The sequence below is a fragment of the Mus musculus genome, chromosome 4 (assembly GCF_000001635.26).
Source record: "Mus musculus strain C57BL/6J chromosome 4, GRCm38.p6 C57BL/6J".
NCBI classification, from domain to species: domain Eukaryota; kingdom Metazoa; phylum Chordata; class Mammalia; order Rodentia; family Muridae; genus Mus; species Mus musculus.
The window spans coordinates 30,807,022-30,829,627 of NC_000070.6; the positions used below are offsets into that span (position 1 = coordinate 30,807,022).

General features: G+C 37.1%; 1 long non-coding RNA gene across 1 annotated transcript in view; it reads left to right on the plus strand.

Moving 5' to 3' along the window:
* 4930556G01Rik (RIKEN cDNA 4930556G01 gene) overlaps positions 1 to 22,606 on the plus strand; it is a 191,149-nt gene that overhangs the window by 142,426 nt on the left and 26,117 nt on the right. Inside the window, exons 5-6 of the long non-coding RNA NR_040655.1 lie at positions 14,819 to 15,027; positions 22,153 to 22,272. This is a non-coding gene — a long non-coding RNA (RIKEN cDNA 4930556G01 gene). The remainder of the gene's footprint in view (positions 1 to 14,818; positions 15,028 to 22,152; positions 22,273 to 22,606) is intronic.

Below are 22,606 nucleotides of genomic sequence, written 5' to 3' on the forward strand. Positions count from 1 at the left end.
ACTGAGTTTGTCCACTCTTTCTTTTAACCCCTTTATTTCTCCTTGTCTATGATATATAGTTTTTCCCTGTCTCCCTTCTACTTTTCTGGCTATTTCTATTAAATGATTGTTGACGTCTGCATCTGATACCCACTCTACATTATTATTGATATTGTTGTTATTGTAACCTTGAAATTCTGAAGTTCAGAATTGTCATTCATGTTTTCAAAGATTTCCTTTATTTAAATAATTTAAATGCCTCATAGGAGACAGTTATATCAGTGTCCCTTCAGCAAAATGTTACTGGCATATGCAATAGTGTCTGGGTTTGGTAGCTGATTATGGGATGGATCCCCAGGTGAGGTAGTCTCTGGATAGTCCATCCTTTCATCTTAGCTCCAAACTTTGTCTCTGTAACTCCTTTCATGGGTATTTTGTTCCCTATTCTAAGGAGGAATGAAGTATCCAAAGTTGGTCTTCCTTCTTCTTGATTTTCTTGTGTTTTACAAATTGTATCTTGGGTATTCTAAGTTTCTGGGCTAATATCCACTTATCAGTGAGTGCATATCTAATGATTTCTTTTGTGATTGGGTTTCCTCACTAAGGATGATATCCTCCAGATACATCCATTTGACCAAGAATTTCATAAATTCATTGTTTTTAATAGCTGAGTAGTACTCCATATGCCAGTGCCTGGCAAATACAGAAGTGGATGTTCACAGTCATCTATAGGATGGAACACAGGGCCCCCAATGGAGAAGCTAGAGAAAGCTAGACCCAAGGAGCTGACGGGATCTGTAACCCTATAGGTGGAACAACTATATGAACTAACCAGTATCCCCAAAGCTCGTATCTCTAGCTGCATATGTAGCAGAAGATGGCCTAGTTGGCCATAATTGGGAAGAGAGGCCCCTTGGTATTGCAAACTTTATATGCCCCAATACAGGGGAATGCCAGGGCCAAGAAGTGGGAGTGGGTGGGTAGGAGAAAAGGGCAGGGGGAGGGTAAAGGGAATGTTCAGGTAATATTTGAAATGTAAATAAAGACAATATCTAATAAAAAATAATTTAAATGATGACCAAATATTACTTCACAACACTTAAGACTTTTGATACTTTGCAAACATAGCCCTTTGCATTTATTTGTATTTGTTATTTTGCAGATATAAAGTTGTTTACTAACTCCTTTTCCCTTTTATTTCAAGGACACATAGGAAGTCTAAATTTGCAAGTTGCTTAAGAGCCAGGAGTGGCTAAATTCCTGCCACATGTGTCCAGTGGAAAGTGAAGTGTCGTAATATATCATTCTTCAGGTCTGCCCCATAAACACACTGTAACTTCACCCTTTGACTAGATGAGTTTACTAGCGCTATCCTTCCTATCTTTGCTTATCCACCACTCTCAAGGGAAAAAAGTTCTTAAAATATTTCAGAGTAAAGAGACATGTAATAGAAAGACCTATGATCCTTGAATGTTTGCATTAAACATAAGTCTTTATCACATGTTAATCATTATTGACTTCTGATGTCAAAGGAAACTCAAATTTGCATTCTGTTAAGCAACATAAATGCTTAGGTTTCACAGTAGTTGACACGACCTGTTTACACATCACCATCATAATATACCTCATGTTGAATGCCTAAGATATTTAAACCTGACATTTTCTCCTGTGTTTCCCTTCACATATCTAAGCATAGCATAAAGACATGTTGCCCCCACCTGTTCTTTTTCCCATACCTAATCCATTTTCACCATCTCAACAAAAATTTTCAGTTTCCCTAGGACTTCTGTCTTGCTCATGTACAATGATGCTGGTCTCCACTGTTCAGCAGTGTTTCTGGCTATGTAGCCCCTGCTTAACCTTTGAATTTGCAAAGTCATCATCTATGGGAATTCAACCCTAAACTTTCCTGTCGGTAATATATTCCTCCTCTGTGATTTCATCTTACCTTATGCTTCTCCTTTCTTACCAGGTGCCATCTTATTCATCTTTGTCTTTGTAACAGAACAAATGCTGTGAATATTTTAATATATGTATATCTTCAACAGTCATTATAAGTATATGTTCCTTAAATGCTTGATGAAGAAATATGTAATAACATGAAGTTGCATCACAGATATTCTTTTTGTAGTTTAAGGAACATGTGATGACACATATGTAATATTCAGTGCTTCAGTGTAATATTCCATAATATTAAATTTTTATTATATTCCATTTAAAGGTTAGAAGACACACACACAGTTACTTTTAGAAGCAGTTATTCTTGAGCTTATTAAGAATAATGACTTTTATGAAGTTAACTAAGAATTAATATTACTAATTCTAACTTTATTGTCTTTTATTTTAATCAATTTTCACCATTCCTCCACCTACTGCAGTTTAAAATTCTCTTTAGTATTTGAATTGTCCCACTATTTCTAGACCACACATCCCTCTAATATGCCACCAAATGGACTTACTAGCACATCCTCTGCAATAGAGTTCTCTACTTGGAGTACAAACTCAGCATGGCAATGAACTCATAATTTTTCCATTCTCCCTCAGGAAAGACAGCTATTCTCTTTGAATTCCCAGTTTTTTAAATACATCATATTACAGTGGAACTTCCCAGTCAGACCCTGTTGCTCAGTAAATGGTTTTCAAATCTCTTTTCTCTTTACTCTTTTTCATCGCTTAGGTTTATGTGTTGTCTAATCAGACACAATCATTTTGTCCTAATGCTTTGCAGGCTTTGCTTCCATGCACCAGCTTGGGATCTTTTCCTGCAGACCTCACTATCATACAAATTTCATAGTAATCCTATGACCTAAGTACTTTTGCCATAGAGTAAAACCCTGATTCCTTTACTCTGTGTTACCCAGATCTTGAGCATCAAGCCAACAACAGGATGCTATTACTGCCCTATGTGTTCCAGCAGCATCATGCTCTACAACACTATAAATATTCAGTGCTTTCTCATGCAGTAAGTCTCTTCTGATTACAACACCCTCTTTCTCCTAAACTTAGCCTGCCCTTGCAGAATCTAAAATTGTTGCCAGTCCAAAATAAAACAGAATGTGAGACCCAGTGGCATGTTTCCATTTGCTATTTTGGTAGCTGCACAAAGATCCAGCAATCTAAGATAAGTCCTTGGCTTTATCAGTGAGTAGAGCTTTTTAAGATTGTAATACACAAGAGTCACAGTAATATCATTAAGGATCATTAAGAAATGTTGGCACAAGTTCAGAATTCAGATTTTAAACATTTAGCTAAGTGTAATCAATAATATTAGTACTTTAGAATAATGTGAACTGACAAAAAGAATGATGATTTAAACATACATTCATATCTGTATCAGCCTGGATAAATATAGGTAAAAATAAATATCACTAAGCACATTAACATTGATTTTTGTCTAAAATTCCCAAAATGTATCAGTTCTGTGTCAAAGAAAAAAAACAAAGATTTACAAGGAGAAAATTCCTTTATTAACAAATGCTGATAGAAGTCTCTGAAGAAAGAAATCATAGAAGACCTCATAAGATGAAAAGATCTCCCATTATCGTTGGTTTATAAGATTAATATAGTAAAAATGGCCATCTTGCTAAAAGCAATATTTAATATTCAATGTAATCCCCATCAAAATTCCAACTTAATTCTTTTTTTAATCAGATAGTTTTTATTTACTTTTCAAATGTTATCCCCTTCCCTAGTTTCCCCCCAAACCCCCCCTTTCTGTCCCCTTCTCACAAACCACCCACTTCTGCTTCCTGGCCCTGGCATTCCCCTATCCTGGGGCATATAGTGCACCTCACAAAATCTTAGTGGGAGACTTCAACACACCACTCTCATCAATGGACAGATCATGGAAACAGAAACTGAACAGAGACACAGTGAAACTTAAAATTGTTATGAAACAAATGGATTTAACAGATATCTATAGAATAATTTATAAAATAAAAGGATTATTCTTCTTCTCACCACTGAATGGTACCTTCTCCAAAACTGACCATATAATCAGTCACAAAACAGGCCTCAACAAATACAAAAATATTGAAATAATCCCATGTATCCTATCAGATCACCATGAACTAAGGCTGATGTTCAATTCTTCATAGAGTTAGAAAGAGCAATTCTCAAATTCATCTGGAATAACAGAAAACCCTGGATAGTGAAAACTATTCTCAACAATAAAACAACTTCTGGTGGAATCACCATCCCTGACCTCAAGCTGTACTACAGAGCAATAGTGATAAAAACTGCAGTGACAGGCAGTTATTGGAACAGAATTGAAAACCAGAAATGAACTCACAAACCTATGGTGGCTTGATCTCTGACAAAGGAGCTACAATAATCCAGTTTAAAAAAAAAAAAAAAAAAAGACAGCATTTTCAATAAATGGTGCTGGTTCAACTGGCAGTTAGCATGTAGAAGAATGCAAATTGAACTATTCTTATCTCCCTGTACAAAGCACAAGTCCAAGTAGATCAAGGACCTCCACATAAAACCATCCAGTGGAAAAAAAGACAGCATTTTCAACAAATGGTGCTGGCACAACTGGCGGTTAACATGTAGAAGAATGCAAATTGATCCATTCCTATCTCCTTGTATTAAAGTCAAATCTAAGTGATCAAGGAACTCCACATAAAACCAGAGACACTGAAACTTATAGAGGAGAAAGTGGGGAAAAGCCTCGAAGATATGGGTACAGGGGAAAAATTCCTGAATAGAACAGCAATGGCTTGTGCTGAAAGATCGAGAATCAATAAATGGGACCTCATAAAATTGCAAAGCTTCTGCAAGGCAAAAGACACCTTGAATAAGACAAAAAGGCCACCAACAGACTGGAAAAGGATCTTAACCTATCCTAAATCAGATAGGGGACTAATATCCAATATATATAAAGAACTCAAGAAGGTGGACTCCAGAAAATCAGATAACCCCATTAAAAATGGGGCTCAGAGCTAAACAAAGAATTCTCACCTGAGGAATACCTAATGGCTGAGAAGCACCTAAAAAATGTTCAACGTCCTTAATCATCAGGGAAATGCAAATCAAAACAGCCCTGAGATTCCACCTCACACCAGTCAGAATGGCTAAGATCAAAAATTCAGGTGACAGCAGATGCTGGCGTGGATGTGGAGAAAGAGGAACACTCCTCCATGGTTGGTGGGATTGCAAGCTTGTACAACCACTCTGGAAATCAGTCTGGTGGTTCCTCAGAAAATTGGACATAGTACTACCGGAGGATCTTGCAATACCTCTCCTGGGCATATATCCAGAAGATATCCCAATTGGTAAGAAGGACACATGCTCTACTATGTTCATAGCAGTCTTATTTATAATAGCCAGAAGCTGGAAAGAACCCAGATGCCCCTCAACAGAGGAATGGATACAGAAAATGTGGTACATTTACACAATGGAGTATTACTCAGCTATTAAAAGGACTGAATTTATGAAATTCCTAGGCAAATGATTGACCTGGAGGGCATCATCCTGAGTGAGGTAACCCAATCACAAAAGAACTCACATGATATGAATTCACTGATAAGTGGATATTAGCCCAGCAACTTAGAATACCCAAGATAGAAGATACAAAACACATGAAACTCAAGAAGACTGAAGACCAAAGTGTGGACCTTTTGCACCTTCTTAGAATTGGGAACAAAACACCCATGGAAGGAGTAACAGAGACAAAGTTTGGAGCTGAGACAAAAGGATGGACCATCTAGAGACTACCATATCCGGGATCCATCCCATAATCAGCTGCCAAATGCAGACACCATTGCATACACTAGCAAGATTTTGATGAAGGGACCCTGATATAGCTGTCTCTTGTGAGACTATGCCGGGGCCTAGCAAACACAGAAGTGGATACTCACAGTCAGCTACTGGATGGATCACAGGGCCCCCAGTGGAGGAGCTAGAGAAAGTATCCAAGGAGCTAAAGGGATCTGCAACCCTATAGGTGGAATAACAATATGAACAAGTACCCCCCCCCACCCCCCCGGAGCTCTTGTCTCTAGCTTCATATATATCAGAAGATGGCCTAGTTGGCCATCAGTGAAAAGAGAGGCCCATTGGTCGTGCAAACTTTATATGCCTCAGTACAGGGAACACCAGGGCCAAGAAGTGGGAATGGGTGGGTAGGGGAGTGCGGGGGAGGGTATGGGGTACTTTTGGGATAGCATTGGAAATGTAAATGAGGAAAATACCTAATTAAAAAATTTAAAAAAATAAGATATCAAAAAAAAAAACCATAGACACTGAAACTAATAGAAAAGAAAGTGGGGATGAACCATGAGCACATGGGCACAGGGGAAAATTATCTGAAGAGAACAACAATAGCTTATGCTTTAAAATCAACAATAGACAAATGGGACCTCACAAAATTACAAAACTCTATAAGGCAAAGGACACTGTCAATAGAACAAAATGGCAACCAACAAACTGGGAAAATATCTTTAACAACCCTACATCCTACAGATTATTTATATCCAATATAAACAAAGAACTCAAGAAGTTAGATTCCAGGGAAACAAATAACCCTATGAAAAAATGCAGTAAAGAGTGAAACAAAGAATTCTCAACTAAGGAATACTGAATGGCTGAGAAGCATCTAAAGAAATGTTCAACATACTTAGTCATCAGAGAAAAGCAAATAAAAGCAACCCTGAGATTCCACCTCACACCAGTCAGAATGGCTAAGAAAAATAATTCAGGTGACAGCAGAATCTAGAGAGGATGTGGAAAAAGAGGAACACTCCACAACTGCTGGTGGGATTACAAGCTGGTACAAACATTTTGGAAATCAGTTTGATGGTTCCTCAGAAAGTTGGACATAGTACTACCAGAGATCCCAGGTAAAGCACTCCTTGCCATACACCCAGAAAATGTTCCAACATGTAATAAGGACACGCCCACCACATGTTCATAACAGTCTTATTTATAATAGCCAGAAGCTAGAAGGAATCCAGATGTCCCTCAACAGAGCAATGGATACAGAAAATGTGGTACATTTACACAGTGGAGTACTACTCAGCTATTAAAATCAATGAATTCTATATTTCTGGGCTAATATCCACTTATCATTGAGTGCATATCTAATGACTTCTTTTCTGATAGGGTTATTTTGTTTAGTTCTGTACCCCATTTTTTAATGGGATTATTTGTGTTTCTGGAATCCAGCTTCTTGAATTCTTTGTATATATTGGATATTAATCCCTTATCAGATTTAGGATTAGTAACAATCATTTCCCAATCTGTTGTTGGTGTCCTTTTTGTCTTATTGACAGTATCTTTTGCAAAACGCAAGAAAATCTAGAAGAGGAAAGACCAATGGGTGGATAGTTCATTCCTCCTAAGAATAGGGAACAACATACCCATGAAAAGAGTTACAGAGACAAAGTTTGGAGCTAAGACAAAAGGACGGACTATCCTGAGACTACCCCACCCGGGGATCCATCCCATAATCAGCCACCAAACCCAGACACTATTGAGTATGCCAGCAAGATTTTGATAAAGGGACCCTGGTATAGCTGTCTTGTATGAGGCTATGCCAGTCCCTGGCAAATACAGAAGTGGATGCTCACAGTCATCTATAAGATGGAACACAGGGCCCCCAGTGGAGAGCTTCAGCTCCCCAAGGAGCTGAAGGGGTCTGCAACCCTATAGGTGGAACAATAATATGAACTAATCAGTTCCCCCAGAGCTCTTATCTCTAGCTGCATATGTAGCAGAAGATGACCTAGTCGGCCATCACTGGGAAGAGAGGCCCCTTGGTATTGAAACCTTTATATGCCCCAGTACAGGAGAATGCCAGGGCCAAGAAGCAAGAATGGGTGGGTAGGGGAGCAGGGTGGGGGGAGGGTATAGGGAACTTTCAGGATAGCATTTGAAATTTGACATGTATATAAAGAAAATATATAATTAAAAATAACAATGAATTCATGAAATTCTTAGGCAAATGGAGGGAACTAGAAAATATCATCCTGTGTGAGGTAACACAATCACAAAAGAACACACATGGTATGCACTCACTGATGAGTGGATATTAACTCAGAATCTCAGAATACCCAAGATACAATTCACAGATCAAATGAAGCTCAAGAAGAAGGAAGACCAAAGTATGGATATTTTAGCCCCTCTTACAAGGGGGAAGAAAATACCAAAGGGAGGAGATACAGAGACACAGTGTGAAGCAGAGCCTGAAGGAAAGGCCATTCAGAGACTGTCCCACCTTGAGATCCATACCGTATAGAGTCAACAAACCCAGACACAATTGTGGATGCCAAGTGCTTGCCGACATGAGACTAATATAGCTGTCTTCTGAGAGGTTCTGCCAGTGCCTGACAAATACAGAGGTAGATGCTCTCAGCCAATAATTGGACTGAGCACAAGGTCCCCAATGTAGGAGTTATATAGAAAGGACCAAAGTTGCTGAAAGAGCTTGTAGCCCTATGGGAGAAACAACAATATGAACCAACCAGTAACCTCAGAGATCCCAGGGACTAAACTATTAACCAAGGAGTACACATGGAGGGACCCATGGCTCTGGCCGCATATTAGCAGAGGATGGCCTTGTTGGACATCAATGGGAGGATATCTCCTTGGTCCTGTGAAGGCTTGATGCCCCAGTATAGGGGAATAACAGAACAGGAAAGTGAGAGTGGGTGGGTTGATGAGCAGGGGGAAGCATAGTGCAATAGGGGACTTTTGGAAGGGAAACCAAGAAAGGAGATAACATTTTAAAGGTAAATTTAAAAAATATAATAAAAGAAAAAAGAAAAAACAAACAAATGATGACAGACAGATGTGACTGGGAAGCTTTAAGGAGAGACGGGAGTGATCACAATCAACAAATACATACACATAAATATATACACATTGACCACAAGCAAGATGCACTTCATAAAGTATCCAAAGCGAGTGCTTGGCATGTAGAATACAGTTTTGGCATTATATCTTAGTATATACAGTGAACATTTCCTTTGCAAGCTGTGTGCAAACTTAATGGTTTTCTCATATTCTCTCCCTATATTGATGACATTGTCTTGTTCACTTTATTCTTCTATAGTCTGATGTCACTCACTGTGGAACCAGTTGACAAAGAACAGAGATGCATTTCCTTTAATCTTTTAGGCCAGGGTACCCAAGAGGACAGAGTTGCACCTGATGGGGTTCTTCTCAATGCTTCATAACACTGAAAAAAGACACGGTATAGAGAGAAGGAGAAGAAAGTTGGGCTTCCAGCCTCAAGTCTTTCTATAATTGGCATTAATCTCTTGATGTAGGTGGAGCCACCATTTAAAATTATAGTATCATCATCAGCAATGCCTGTGGGAAGCCATTCCAGACTCCATGGCAGCCCGGACGGAAATCTGTGCCAGGCAGTAAACAAGCCCATATTTGGTGGATGGCTCACCCTTAATCCCTGATTGGCTGAGCAAGCCTGCCTGGTGAGGTAATGTGACCTGTGGTGATTGGTTGAGGCTTGGTTGTGGCTTCAGTGGATAAAAACGCTTGTAGCCTGAGGCGCAGGGGATTTAAAGAGAGAAGCTGCCTGAGTAAACTGCTTTAAGAAGAACCGGTGGTTGCGTTTTCCTTGCTGGTCAAGTTGGACACAACAAATGCCTTCTCAATCTTTGGCAAAGAAATAAATAGTTCTAACAAAGTATGTTCTGCATCTTCCCCATAAAGTTATCTTTAGGTTACACCTTTTCTCCAAGATATTTGATGGACTGTGGAGATGGGTCAGTGGGTAATAGTATTTGCTCTGTACCCATGACAAAGTTCATAACCCTAGCACACATTTAAAAAGCTAAGCATATCTGCATGTTCCTATAACAATGGTGGCCAAGGACAGGCAAAAATCCCAAACTCTTTTTGGCCAGTCAGAGTAGCTGACATGGCAAGCCACTATTTCAGTAGGAGATTCTTCCACAAGGTTATAACATGGAAAGTGACAGAGAAAAACACCAGTGATTCTGACATCCTTATGGACACATTATGGTTACACACATTGTTCTGTCACTCTGTTCATGGGGAGATACAAATAGCCATTTTCATTGTGTATAGGGAACTAGGAACAGGCTAAACTTAGGATATCACTGAAGTGTAACTAGTTGAAACCATGAGTTTTATTGGGGTCATTTACAAAAGTATGAGCAAGAGGTTAGCAGGGGTAGAAATGACTAAAAGACAGCTGCAGTACTAAAAGTCCACCCAATGGGTGACAGGTCATGAAAGCTGAAAACTTAGAGGACCCTAGACAACCTGAAGTAATCTATGTAGGTTGGAGGGTGTTGGGTGATCTGAGCTTTTTCCAGTCAGCTTTGCTGATCTGCCTCTCTCAAGTAGCTTGGTTGGTCTGAAACTTTTAGGTTTCTCAGATGATGGAATGTTATCGCTGGTCTAAGTTTCTCAGTAAGATTTCCAGCTCCTAGACTTTTAGAATGAGATACATAGTATATATTGGCACTTCTAGGAACTTCCTGAAGGCTTTGTGTTGTTTACCTCAGCAGCTTAAGATCGCTCCAGAAGATGGGATGCTTGGCCTCCTTTTAGAATATTATGTGTCTTAACAGGCTTCCTTTCAAGATTGAAGGTTTTATATAAGTGAAAATTCTACATAACATATACCCACACAATAATGGTTATAAACTACACATAGTAAAATGCAAATAAGCATTATTATTATTAATTATTATTATTTATTACTATCTAAATATAGCTTTATGCTAGCTCCTTCTGTCAAGATAATGTGTGTGAAACACTTCCAACATAAAAATTCTGACAATCCTATAGGGATTCTTATTATCATCACTGTGACATCTCTGACAAGAAACATTGGAATGACCATCTTCAGCATGACATGTCATTTGCCCTTTGTTGTAATTTCTCATATTCCTGAAGTTGTTGTCACTCCCTGGACATGCAGCCCGTCAAGTTGACATGGTCTGTGTTCTAAGCCTCCTCAGTCTCACTGCGTCCCTCAGAAGAGTGTCTAAATATCATAGGCATCAAGACTTTCCTCTCCAGCCCTTCTCTTTGCCACACAGTACCATGGTGTTGCAAGTGTCTCACAGACAGTCTGGCCAGCTTCAATCTTTAGTCCACGCTGCCTGAACAGAACTTTATTCCCATTCTCTTTGTTTCCTGAAGAGGTAGAAATAGCATTGCACTTTATTCTAGTTAATGAATTAGCAAATATTTTGTAATTGCTAAAGTAAGTGTCAGGTTCTGAGGTGAGCGAAACCAACAAGGTATCTTCTCACATAAATCTTACAGATTCAAGCACACATAGGGTCAGGTCAGTAGGATGCTCTCTCCTGACTATTGACTTCTGGCATCTTGGTAGCTCTGGTCAAGGAGGCCAGAAAGAAAAAATAGCACTTCAAGTTTATCTAGGAAACTACCATGCTTTGTTCCACAGCTCTGTTCCTAACACTTCTAAAATAGTCCTAAACTCCCTTCACTTTCTGTAATAGTATGCAAATATATATTTAAATATCAGGTCACAACCTGCTTCTCCACTCCAACTCATTACTGTCCAGGAAGATGTTCTATAAAACAGATGAAAATATACATAGTGACACAAATATGTGAAGCTAAATATCTACAGTAGAGAAATGCAAATTAACTTAACTGTCATGTTATTTTCCTAGCAGGAGACACTGCTAATATGAAATTTTATGAGGCATCACAGCACCCATAAAGTAAGAAAATAAATAAGTGAATTCCTGAACAATGAGCACAGACTTCACATTACCGTGGAACTACCGTGTTTTATATGCATCAGGATCTCAGATTTATTTAACTGGTTATCACTAATACTCCATTGAAATTCTATTGAAAATTAATATATCTGGCAGTAAATGTATGACAATTGATGCAAGTTCCTATGTAACATTTTTTATAGACTTGCCAAGTGTCTAGAATTCAGAATGCATGAGGCATGGTCCTATGGTAAACTGTGTTCACAAATAAAATCTTCAGCTATTTCAGTGATGTTTGATCTTCAGATAACTCCAGTTTTATGCAAAATAAGTGGTAAATGAAAATTCTCAATTGTCCTAACAATAAGTAAAATATCTGATTACATATATGACATAAAATTGAATAAATTTTTGTACCTAATCTTATTTTGACTTATGCCGTGCTTAAGTCTATATTTATCAACAATATTTCCTCATTCACTAATTTGGCTGTTTGTTTTATAATAGCTCCAGGTGTAATAGCTTTGGCTACTGTCATGAAATAGACTGTGTTAAACATCTGATTCTTATTTTTCGTCTGTTGTGGAAGCGAAAAGTCCTAGTTCCTAATGGTGCCAACACATGCTGAGTCTCTAGCAAATGCTTGCACTCTGATTTGAAGAGGTGCACTTTCTATTTTTTTGTCCCCAACTATCAAGAAGAGAGAACAGTAATACCTCATCTCTACTGCTTTGTATAAAGATTCTAAATCCTGCAGATCAGGGCTCTGCTCACATGGCCTCACTTATATTCCAAGGCATGGGACTTAATTCAATGGTGTAAAAAAAACAAACAAACAAACAAAAAAAAAAACAAAAAAAAAACTTACCTTTCTAGGATATAGTCCCAAGCACCACAGGGAACTCTTTATTTCCTCCCTAAGACCTCCAACTCCAAATAAAATGATTTGGTTTTTGGGTTCCAAGATTTGGGGCTGTCTAATTCAATTTAAAACATCAAGACATATGATTTCATGATTATAAAGTGAACTGAATGAAACTTCTGCTAGCTCATGTTTGGCAAAACATGTTCTACTTTTTCTACAGAAGTTACAAAAAGGCAAAGGTCATGCATACAAAATTCCAAAGGGGGAAAAAATCTTTTGGTGAATAAGATAATTTTAGAACTCAGTGGTGAATACAGTTCGTAAATATCACAAATGCTAGTGTTGAAGTCAACCAATCAGTCTGTGGTTTCAAAGTTACCAGGTACAACTTCAGACGGTCTAAACTTTTACTATTTTTTATGACTGTGTCTTACTTCAGCTACCAGACTGGTCTTGAATTCCTAGGTTCCTGTCATCTTCCTGTCTCACTTTTCTGAGACTATGGGTATGCACCCTTACTTCAAGATCATTCTTAATCAAAGGGTTGATTAAACTCTTTCATAACTGACAACAAAATATCTGCTATCTCATAAGTGGAACATTTTATTATGGAAAACTCAGCACATAAGACTATTTATAGATACTAAACGTAAGAAGGCTGTCCTGACATGTAAGAATAGCCAAGCTGATGGTTTGTGTTTTACTTGATAAAGACCTGAGCAAAGGCAACTTGAGAATGAAAGTATTACTTTTAGAAGACAGTTTTAAATGTATTATGAAGATAAGTCAGGTTAGGAACTCAAGGAATTAATCTGGAGGTAGGAACTGAAGCAGATGCCTGTCATAGGATTTTCCCTGTCCAATTACATTAGTGAAGAGGAGGTCTGTAAGGGGGGCGGAGCAAAGAGTGGCGCGTGGCAGGGGGACTTGTCAGGGGGAGAAGGAGGAAGAATGGAGGCCTACCTACATGTTGATTAGCAAAAGGTTAGAATAATTGTGTTAAAGCTTTATCATTATAAATTGGCTCAGAAATTATTGCATTGGCATCTTATAAATTGTGATATTATTGATACATAAATCTGACTGGTTAACTAAAGGTTTAACAATTGTGATTTTACCAGGTTACTGGGTTTATGATATGTAACCTCAAGGTTGGTGGTTTCATTTAGATATTGGAATGTGGGATCGCAGACTACATGGGTTTATGGCTGAAGAGGAACTAGCAGCTCCCGGGGCAAGCAAGCTAGATGATGTGGGAGCTATCTAGAGAGATTTGTTGGTGGTGGCAGGAGCAGGGGAGCATGGTCTGACCCTGTGGAGAGTTGGTAGGTTCATTTTTTAAATATTTCCTGCAAAAGATGCCCTGCGTACTGGCTGCCTTCCCATGGCTCCTTCAGCTTCCTTTCTTAACTCATTTATTCTTTCATAATTTCATACTGTATATTTTTACCATACTCTTTCCAATTTCTCTACAATCATCTGCCTACCCAACTTCATGTTTTGTCAAAAGTTAGAAAGAAGGAAAGAAAGAGAGGGGGGGGAGAGAGAGAGAGAGAGAGAGAGAGAGAGAGAGAGAGAGAGAGAGAGAGAAAGAAAGAAAGGAAGGAATGAAGAAACAATGAAAGAAGAAAAGAAGGAATCAAAAATCATGGAGTCTTATTAGGGTTGGTTCACTGCTTCTGAGCCTGGAGCCTGCCCTGGAAGTAGTCTGATGTACCCGGGTTACACATATTTTTCTATGTTCCTGTGAGGCACAGATATATGAACTCCATTCTGCATTTTTACCATTGCCTGCACAGTGAATGTTCCTCCTTGAGTTTATTTAAGGGGTTATCTGAGAACATCATTAATCATGGCTACCCTTGTAGTGGAAACAGCAATCCATTATCTTTTTTTCTTCTTTTTTTTTGGGGGGGGTGTTCTTTAATTCATATTTGCATACATACTGGGTAAAATTCAAAATTAATTGCTGAGAATATTTGTTATGGTTTTTGTCTTCAAATATTTTGTAAAATCCAGAAGAGTGTGCTTTAGTTTTATTCTTCTGTGGGTAATCTTAAGTTTCAAACAAACTTTAAAAAGATCATACATTAAATGATTAATCTCCAGTTCACAGTGGTATTGGGATGTGATTGGAACATAAAGATGACAGCCTCGTTAGGTAGCAAATCATTAGTTGAATAGGATATTAGGAAGTGGGGATTTATAGGAAGTAGGTCTTCAGGCAAGCGTCTTTAAAATGACATTTTGACCCCTGGCCCCATTTTGTGTTTTTCAGTTTTGAGTTACAGAAGTAAAACAGCTTTGCTTTACCGTGTCCTTCATCCCATCATGTTTATGTTCTACTATGACCTCAGCTCACGAAAGCCAGCTAGTTGTCGACTTGATCATCTGTAATGTTTGTCCTTTATACCAGAGATTGTGTCTGTATTAGTGGGTGTTGTATTACTGTGAGGAGATACCATAACCAAAGCAACTGTAATAAAGGTAAGCATTTAAATGGGACTGGCTTATAATTTCAGAGGTTTAGTCTATTGTCATTGTGGCAGGAAGAATGGCAACATGTGGGTACACATGGTGCTGAAGTAGTAGCTGGAATTTCTACATCTGGGTCAAAAGACAGCAGGAGAAGAGAAAAATGGGTACCTGGTGTGGGCTTTTGTACCCTCATTGATACACTTCGTCTAACAAGAGAACATGTTCTAATCCTTTTAAATCGTGTCATTCGCTGTTGACTATTGACTAGGCATTTAAATATATGAACCTATGGGGCTCATTCTTATTCCAATCACTGTGCAATAGCTATTAAAAAGAAAACAAACAAATGAAAATCATGTCTGAATCTTTAGACAACTTCCTTGTCATGACTGTCCTGATAACCCCTCAATGTGAGACAGGTAAAGAAGGACAGCTCCCTAGGTAAAAGCCTAACTTTGGAAACATCTTTTCTGAATTGTCATGGTGACTAAGTTATTTTACTCCAAAGGCAATACGTATACAAGATCTACGACAAAAATGGAATATCCTTTCTTCTTTTTAGAGAAAACAAGTACAGTATTCTTTCATTTACCCTCCTCTGTCTTCAAATATTCACCATTATAACTTCTGCAAATGTATGGAAGCCAAAGTTATTTCCCTCTACCTATCTAAGCACATCTTTCCCATTGACTTCAATCTGGCCTTTTGAAATTCTATTCCATCCAGGAGACTCTCATGAGCATATTCATGTTCCAAACAAACCTGAGTCTCTAACCCATCAAAAGGTCTTTTCTTTAATAAGTGAGACTCTGCAGACCCTGCAGCTGTGTTGTTTATTTTATACAAAGCACAAAAAAAATTTTAAATGCCATAATTAGGTTAGTGTTCTCTTTACTGATGCATCTGTAGGAACATGTGTGTTTCTCTGAATGAACGAGCAGTCACACTTATTTTATTAAATCTGAACTTGTCCTTTGAGAGAAATGAATTTAATTCTGTGTTATTACATAACATGAATATTCTTTTTTCTTTAAGGTAAAACATTTTCTCTTCCATCAAAGAGCCTAGACTTAATTGAATCTCCTGATTCTAATTTTCTGATCTGAGTTAGAGTCTCTCTGGGACATGGGATAATGTTTATAATGATAAATGACTATATTAAGGTATGTATTTCCATATATAAACAAATATACATGAAAGTTTATCTATGCCCTGTCATTGACAAAAGAGTGGCATGAATTATATCAGTATAGTATCTTTGTTACAGAAGTGCCATCTGCAAGTTAGTTGATTATTTTATAAAAATAAAGCACATATAATTTTCAAAGTTTGAAAAGCAGTTTATAAACACTAAATCTATTAAAATGTGTCCTTAGAGCTGTCTAGACAGGAATTTAATGACATAGGAAACAAACACTCATATATTAACTCCATCTTCATGTGGTCCTAATTTGAATAAGGGAAATATTGCCTTTTTTTTAGTGAGAATTTTGGATTCTTTAAAAACACAGAAATATTACAGGAATATATTCTCATTTTAACTTCAGGTGTGGGATGGGAATATGCAGAAATTTCTTCAAACTCTTTGAGGTTGGGAATTCTGGAGACTTTTCAGAGGTTATATAAATGCTAAAGCTCTGATAGAAGGGGCTGTTCGGCCAGTTAGTGATTGAATTCTGTTGTAGGTTGATATGGTTTGTCAAGTAGTCATGTGCACAGAGACAAGAAGAAGAAATTAGATAACCTGTTAGGGAAACTTGGCACACCCAATCAGTAGGAAGTAGTCTAATGATATTGTCATTCCATTTCCTGTCTATCGTTTGTCTCTCTCCTCCATTATGTTAGGGGCTTGAAAGGGTGGAAGAAGTGTGGATAAAGCTGAAATGAAAAAGAACCAACAAAATAGCCAAAACTCAGGCTACAAGTGGCAAAAGTCAGGCTATATATAAGTGTTAACCATTGTGGGACTAGAGAGAATTGGAAATTTGATTTCAAATGCCATAGAGGAAATGGCAGGCAAGAAGGGAAGGATGTTTTGTTTCAGGTTGCCAACAACAACAACAACAACAACAACAAATTATTACAGCTGCTTCCTCTCTGATAGTCCCCATTTGCTCCCAGAAGGGATCTTTTGTTTTGTCTTTTTTCTTGTTCTATAGTCTGTCTAAAAGATAGTAGAGAAAATGAGCAACTGGAAAAATTGCTGGTAGATGTGGAAGCTCTTGGGAAGTAAGCAGCACCAGAAAAAAAAGGAGAGAGAGAGAGAGAGAGAGAGAGAGAGAGAGAGAGAGAGAGAGAGAGAGAGAGAGAGAGAGAAAGGCTCAGACCCAGTGACTGAGCAAGAAAGCAGAAGTTTCTTCCAGGAGTAAAGAGAGGATAAAACATGCTACTACAGGGTGGCTGGGTTAAGAAAAAGCTGTTTTGAGAGAAATGATTAATCTAGAAGGACTGCACTCGAAGCCAGAGCCAGAGTGGGAGGAGGGACAGCCCAGGGTTATGAGATCATCACTATCAGTTTTCCCAGTAGTCCTACTATAGCATATGCTAAGGTGGTACAATAAGGTTTTGATGATACAGGATGACATCCTATAGAAATGATAGATCTAAGACATTTCAAAGAGGCCATGGTTTCTTATAGGATGCATTCACCTTATGTGAAAAAAATTCTAAATAACTGCAAGACAGGCCCAATTAAATGTTTTCTTTTATAACTGTTGCCTTGGCCATGGTGTGTGTGTGTGTGTGTGTTTATAAAGGTGATCTTCTAAATGTAATCACCAAATAATGTAAGGAAATAGAACCTTACTGGCCACCTCTTTTCACCAAATGAAGTTTCCAGTACTAGTATTAGTTTACATGTAATTGAATTGTTGGCCAAAGGGATCTTTGGGAATCCTTAAACAATACATACCTTAATATAGTCTTTAGGTTGTTTTTCACAAACTGATGACAAAGCCCTATTGTTAAAGCAACACCTCTATAATTCATTCAATTATAGCATAAAGACCAGATACATTGAGTCTTCACCTCTACATGCTAGTATCTTTAGTACAGGAATGTAATCTGCATATTAGTAAAAGAGAAATATAAGCACCATCCCACTCACAAATACTTTGCTCTACAATGTTGTCCTACTTGCAAGGCATGCTAGGGGAATATAGCACGATGCTGGTAAGAATAACCAGTTATCTGATTTGACTCAAGGACCAATCCCTGAGATGAAATCCATACCCCAAACTGATTTGGGAAGGAAGGATGTGAGACTGGAAAGCTCAAGAATTTAGGGTAAAACCAAATAATACTGGTTTAAAACACCGTAGCAATATAATGGCTTGTAATGTCATTCTGTTATACTCTTATATCAATGCCTTGCTCAGTTATGTAAGAGAAGCTTTCTCCTGCAGCAGACTGGAGGAAATACAAATCCCCACAGGCAGACAGTATGCAGAAACTGAGAGATCTTGGAACAGTAAATTCTATGGAAGATCTCTGTCATATACCTCCCTTCAGGGCTCCCTGTAAAAGAGGAGATGGAAACACAACATATACCAGAGGAGATGAAGGAAAGAAAGAAACCAAGGCCCTCTAAAACAGATGATCAAAGTGCATAGGAACTCACGAACAAATGGGTCTATATTAGGTCCTCTCCTTACTATGGATTCCAGTTCAGTGGCTTTATGGGACTCCTTATTGGGCAGATGAGTAGGTCTGTTTCTTTGTTGTTGTTGTTATTTAATTAGGTATTTTCTTCATTTATATTTCAAATGCTATCTCAAAAGTCTCCCCCATACCCTCCTCCCCACTCCCCCCCACTCCCACTTCTTGGCCATGGTGTTCCCCTGTATGGAGGCATATAAAGTTTGCCAGACCGATGGGCCTCTCTTTCAAATGATGGCTGACTAGGCCATCTTCTGATACATATGCAGCTATCTCTTCTCTTGGGTTCTTTCCTTATTTCTGCTTCTTTTATCCAATTCTGATTGGTTTTATTTTATTTCATTTTGTTTTATATTTTATTTTAAATAACCCTTGGAAATCTGCCTGTTTTCTAAAGAAACTCCAGAAGGAAATGGATAGGATAGGAAGAAAAGTGGGAAGGGCTGAGAATAGGAGAGTGAGGGGAGTATGTAATCAGGAAATACTGTCTGAGAACAACAAATCTATTTTCAGTAAAAGGGAAAAGTGTCTTTAATAGTAAAATTAATTCAAGTAAAAAGAAGCTAACAAACAAAAGATGGATGTCACATTTACTATGTACACAGTCCTAGTAAATTTTAGTAGATTTGTTATAACAACTACCAATATCAAGTCTTTAGCTTAGGAAACTTAATTCCATTTATCTTTCATTGCTGGACTTACCTTCTGCATATTCAACCAGACCTGACTGGAATAGATTTGAACAACTCTTGCACTTCCCATTCAGTCAGTGGTAGTCCGTGAAAGCTGTACAACATGTACTCACATCGATTTGCTATTGCATGTAACCCAGAGAGTGCTTTAAATTATAGAAGGAAATGTGCACAGATTAGCCACAAAGTCTAAGTGTTAGCGGTATGTTATGATGCGTCAAAAAATCCTAAATTGTAAGTCATGGATTCATAAGCCTTTCTTTTATAATTCATGTTACTACTGTAATGTTCACATTTTTTAGTTTCCTTTAACAACATCAATGATGTGCATATATTATATAAATGATATAAATGCATAATTTTCTTTAAATATATTTTTCAATTTTTCTCATTTCATAGTGTTTCATGCTATATCAAGGCAAAAAGAAATATCCCTTATTAATGGTTATTAAGCAATTTGCACCAAAACATTAGTAAGTATGCCCTACTAATGAATTAGGTGCTGTTTAATTATGGTAAAAAATTGAAACAAGTGTAATTTTATTTGTAGATAACTGTCATGTCAATTAGAGAAATTTTTCTACTGGGCCTTAAGTATTGGAATAAAATCTGGCACCATGCATTTTCTTCTTCACACAAATTTGATTTTCTACTGTTTGTTTCTGACACAGAAATTATTGACATAAAAATATATAATATGAGTGAAATCATTTTAGCTCAACTGAAGAGCAAACTATTCCTAAACCTAATAGTGTGTACTGTTGCTGATTATTGTTCATTTTTCTTAGAAAGCAAAAAAATATTATGAGGTCCCTAAGAATTGGCTGAAGTATCATAGGTTAGCCTGATATAGTTTATGGATTTTTGGAGTACAGTCAATTTATGTTCACCTTGTTTATGTAGTTTTAATCTATATTTATGATTGTCATCAGTTTGACATATATAGTTTTCTAATAATTAGAAACCTTTTCAGCAACATGAAAGTGATTCCTGTTTAGAAGCTGGAGAGATGGTTCAGTGTTAAAGAGGATGTAGTGCTCTTGTTGAGGACCTAAGATCAGTTCCTTGTGCTGCCATGATATAGCTCACTATATCATGTAAGCCTAGCTCTGGGGGATGTGACATCATTTTCTGGCCTTTATGGGGACTCACATTCATGTGTATATACACAGAGAAGCATATGCAGTGAAAAATATTTTTAAAGTTTCCCGTGTTTTGGTTTACAATATTTACTTGAGGATGATTGCACAAGATTGTCTTTCCATACCATATTATATATTCTCCTCAAGTGAAGTGGAAACTGGATGTTTTCACTATTCAATGCTTGGCAGCAGCAGCAAGATATCCTCTATGTTATCTTTGAACCTGAAACATATCTTTATATTCTCCCTCCCTTTTTAAAACCTCAATTCAAAACATTACCGCAGCTTTCCTTGCATGGATTTCAGCTAGTTTTATTAAGAGCAATTACTTCTAAATACTAAGATTAAGTACTTATGCTTAAAGTATGGCATTGTTACTATGAAAAATACTGAGTGATTATATTCACACATCTGTCATGGGAAGTTACTCCAAATTATCTAACTATGCAATTACAATGGTTTTAAATAATAGTACACTATCCTTTCATTCAAATATTCATAATCTACTTTTGCTTTTTATGGTATACTTATGTGAGAGAGAAATTTTGAAATTTGATAACATCTGTCTTGTATCTTTCCTGACTTTACCATGTTATAAAATATTTAACTTTCTTTGGCAATATTTTTGTTATTCTCCACAATCTTATGTTTGCCTAATTTTAAAATTCATAACTTAGACTTTTCAAAAAAATGTTGAAATACTTACAATTGGCTTTTTACTAATACACAAATTATTATGTCTTATATGTTTTTCTTTTCATCTAGAGTGAGAAAATGTCTTAGGAGCCTGTATTCAATTCCCAATTCAAACGAACTAATGTTCCTACTTAGGAAAGTTACTCTATATCTCTGAGACTCAATCCTTTCATCTATATAAAAGAAGTAACTATATGACTTGAAATATAACAAATTCTTAAAATAACACCTGACTCACTTTAAATAGTTAAAACACTTTAGCATTCATCATACTAAAATAAGCTTGTTCCCAATAATACTATTGATAAATTATATAATAATGCCTATGGCATATTTTATTTAAATTATTAAATTAATATGATATAATTTTTAGAGTTCTTATACCAGTATTCATTAGTGCCATCATCCTTAAATTTAACTTTTTGAGTTTTTATGAATTTATTACTAAACTTCTGAGAGTTTTATAAAGCATCAACCACTTTACTATCATTTTCTATAACCTGGATAAATTTGTAGCACAGCAATTATTTTGAAGGTGAAACAGTTCAAAAGAGTTAAACTACTGTAGCCCCAAAGCTGCTTTCAAGGGTGAATTATGTCATGATTTACTGATTAAAGCTATGTGCAGCTCCTAAAGCATAACTTAATTCTATATTTCTAAATAAAAAATCCATTGCATCTATTGGTTCTGTTCTCTCAGCTTAGAACTCCATTGTGCTTATAGCAACTGTTTTGTTATTGTATAACATCGATAATTTTATATCCTCCTTTCTATAATAGGTGCTAGCCACCCATCTGAGTTATGTGTGAAGGACTTGAAATAGTCCACGATATATTCTAAGCATAATTAACTCATGTCTGATTAAGGCTGAAGCAATGCAGAGGGAGAGCAGCTGGTCTGTAAGCCTCGACATTTTTTATTTATTTATTTTTTATTTTTTTTGGAGGAAAGTCTGCACTGAAACCACAGCAGGAATTACAATGACCATGGTCTATGAATGGGCCACAGGGGATAGAGCCAATGAGTTCATTTTAAACAAGAGTCTCCAAGAAGGCTTCTTGACAAGGTGAGTCAACTCAAAAGACAGTGCAGCACACAGGCTGTCTACAGTGACAGGACTTGTCAGGAATGTTCTGCTGATAAGTGGAATATCATATTCAATGTTTCAAGGGAAAAACTAATGCCTTAGTCACGTATGCATTTAATATCTAAGCTATTGATAAATAGAATAGGCAGGACATGGCCTCCAAATAACTGATAAAACAGAACACAAGTTCCATCTAATAAAAATAATGCATTCTACACTTTCATTCACTGATTATCCCTGATTTTCTTTAAATTCATAGTTAGCTTACCACTGTACTGGGCAAATAATTGTGTATCCATCATGAGTGCTGAGT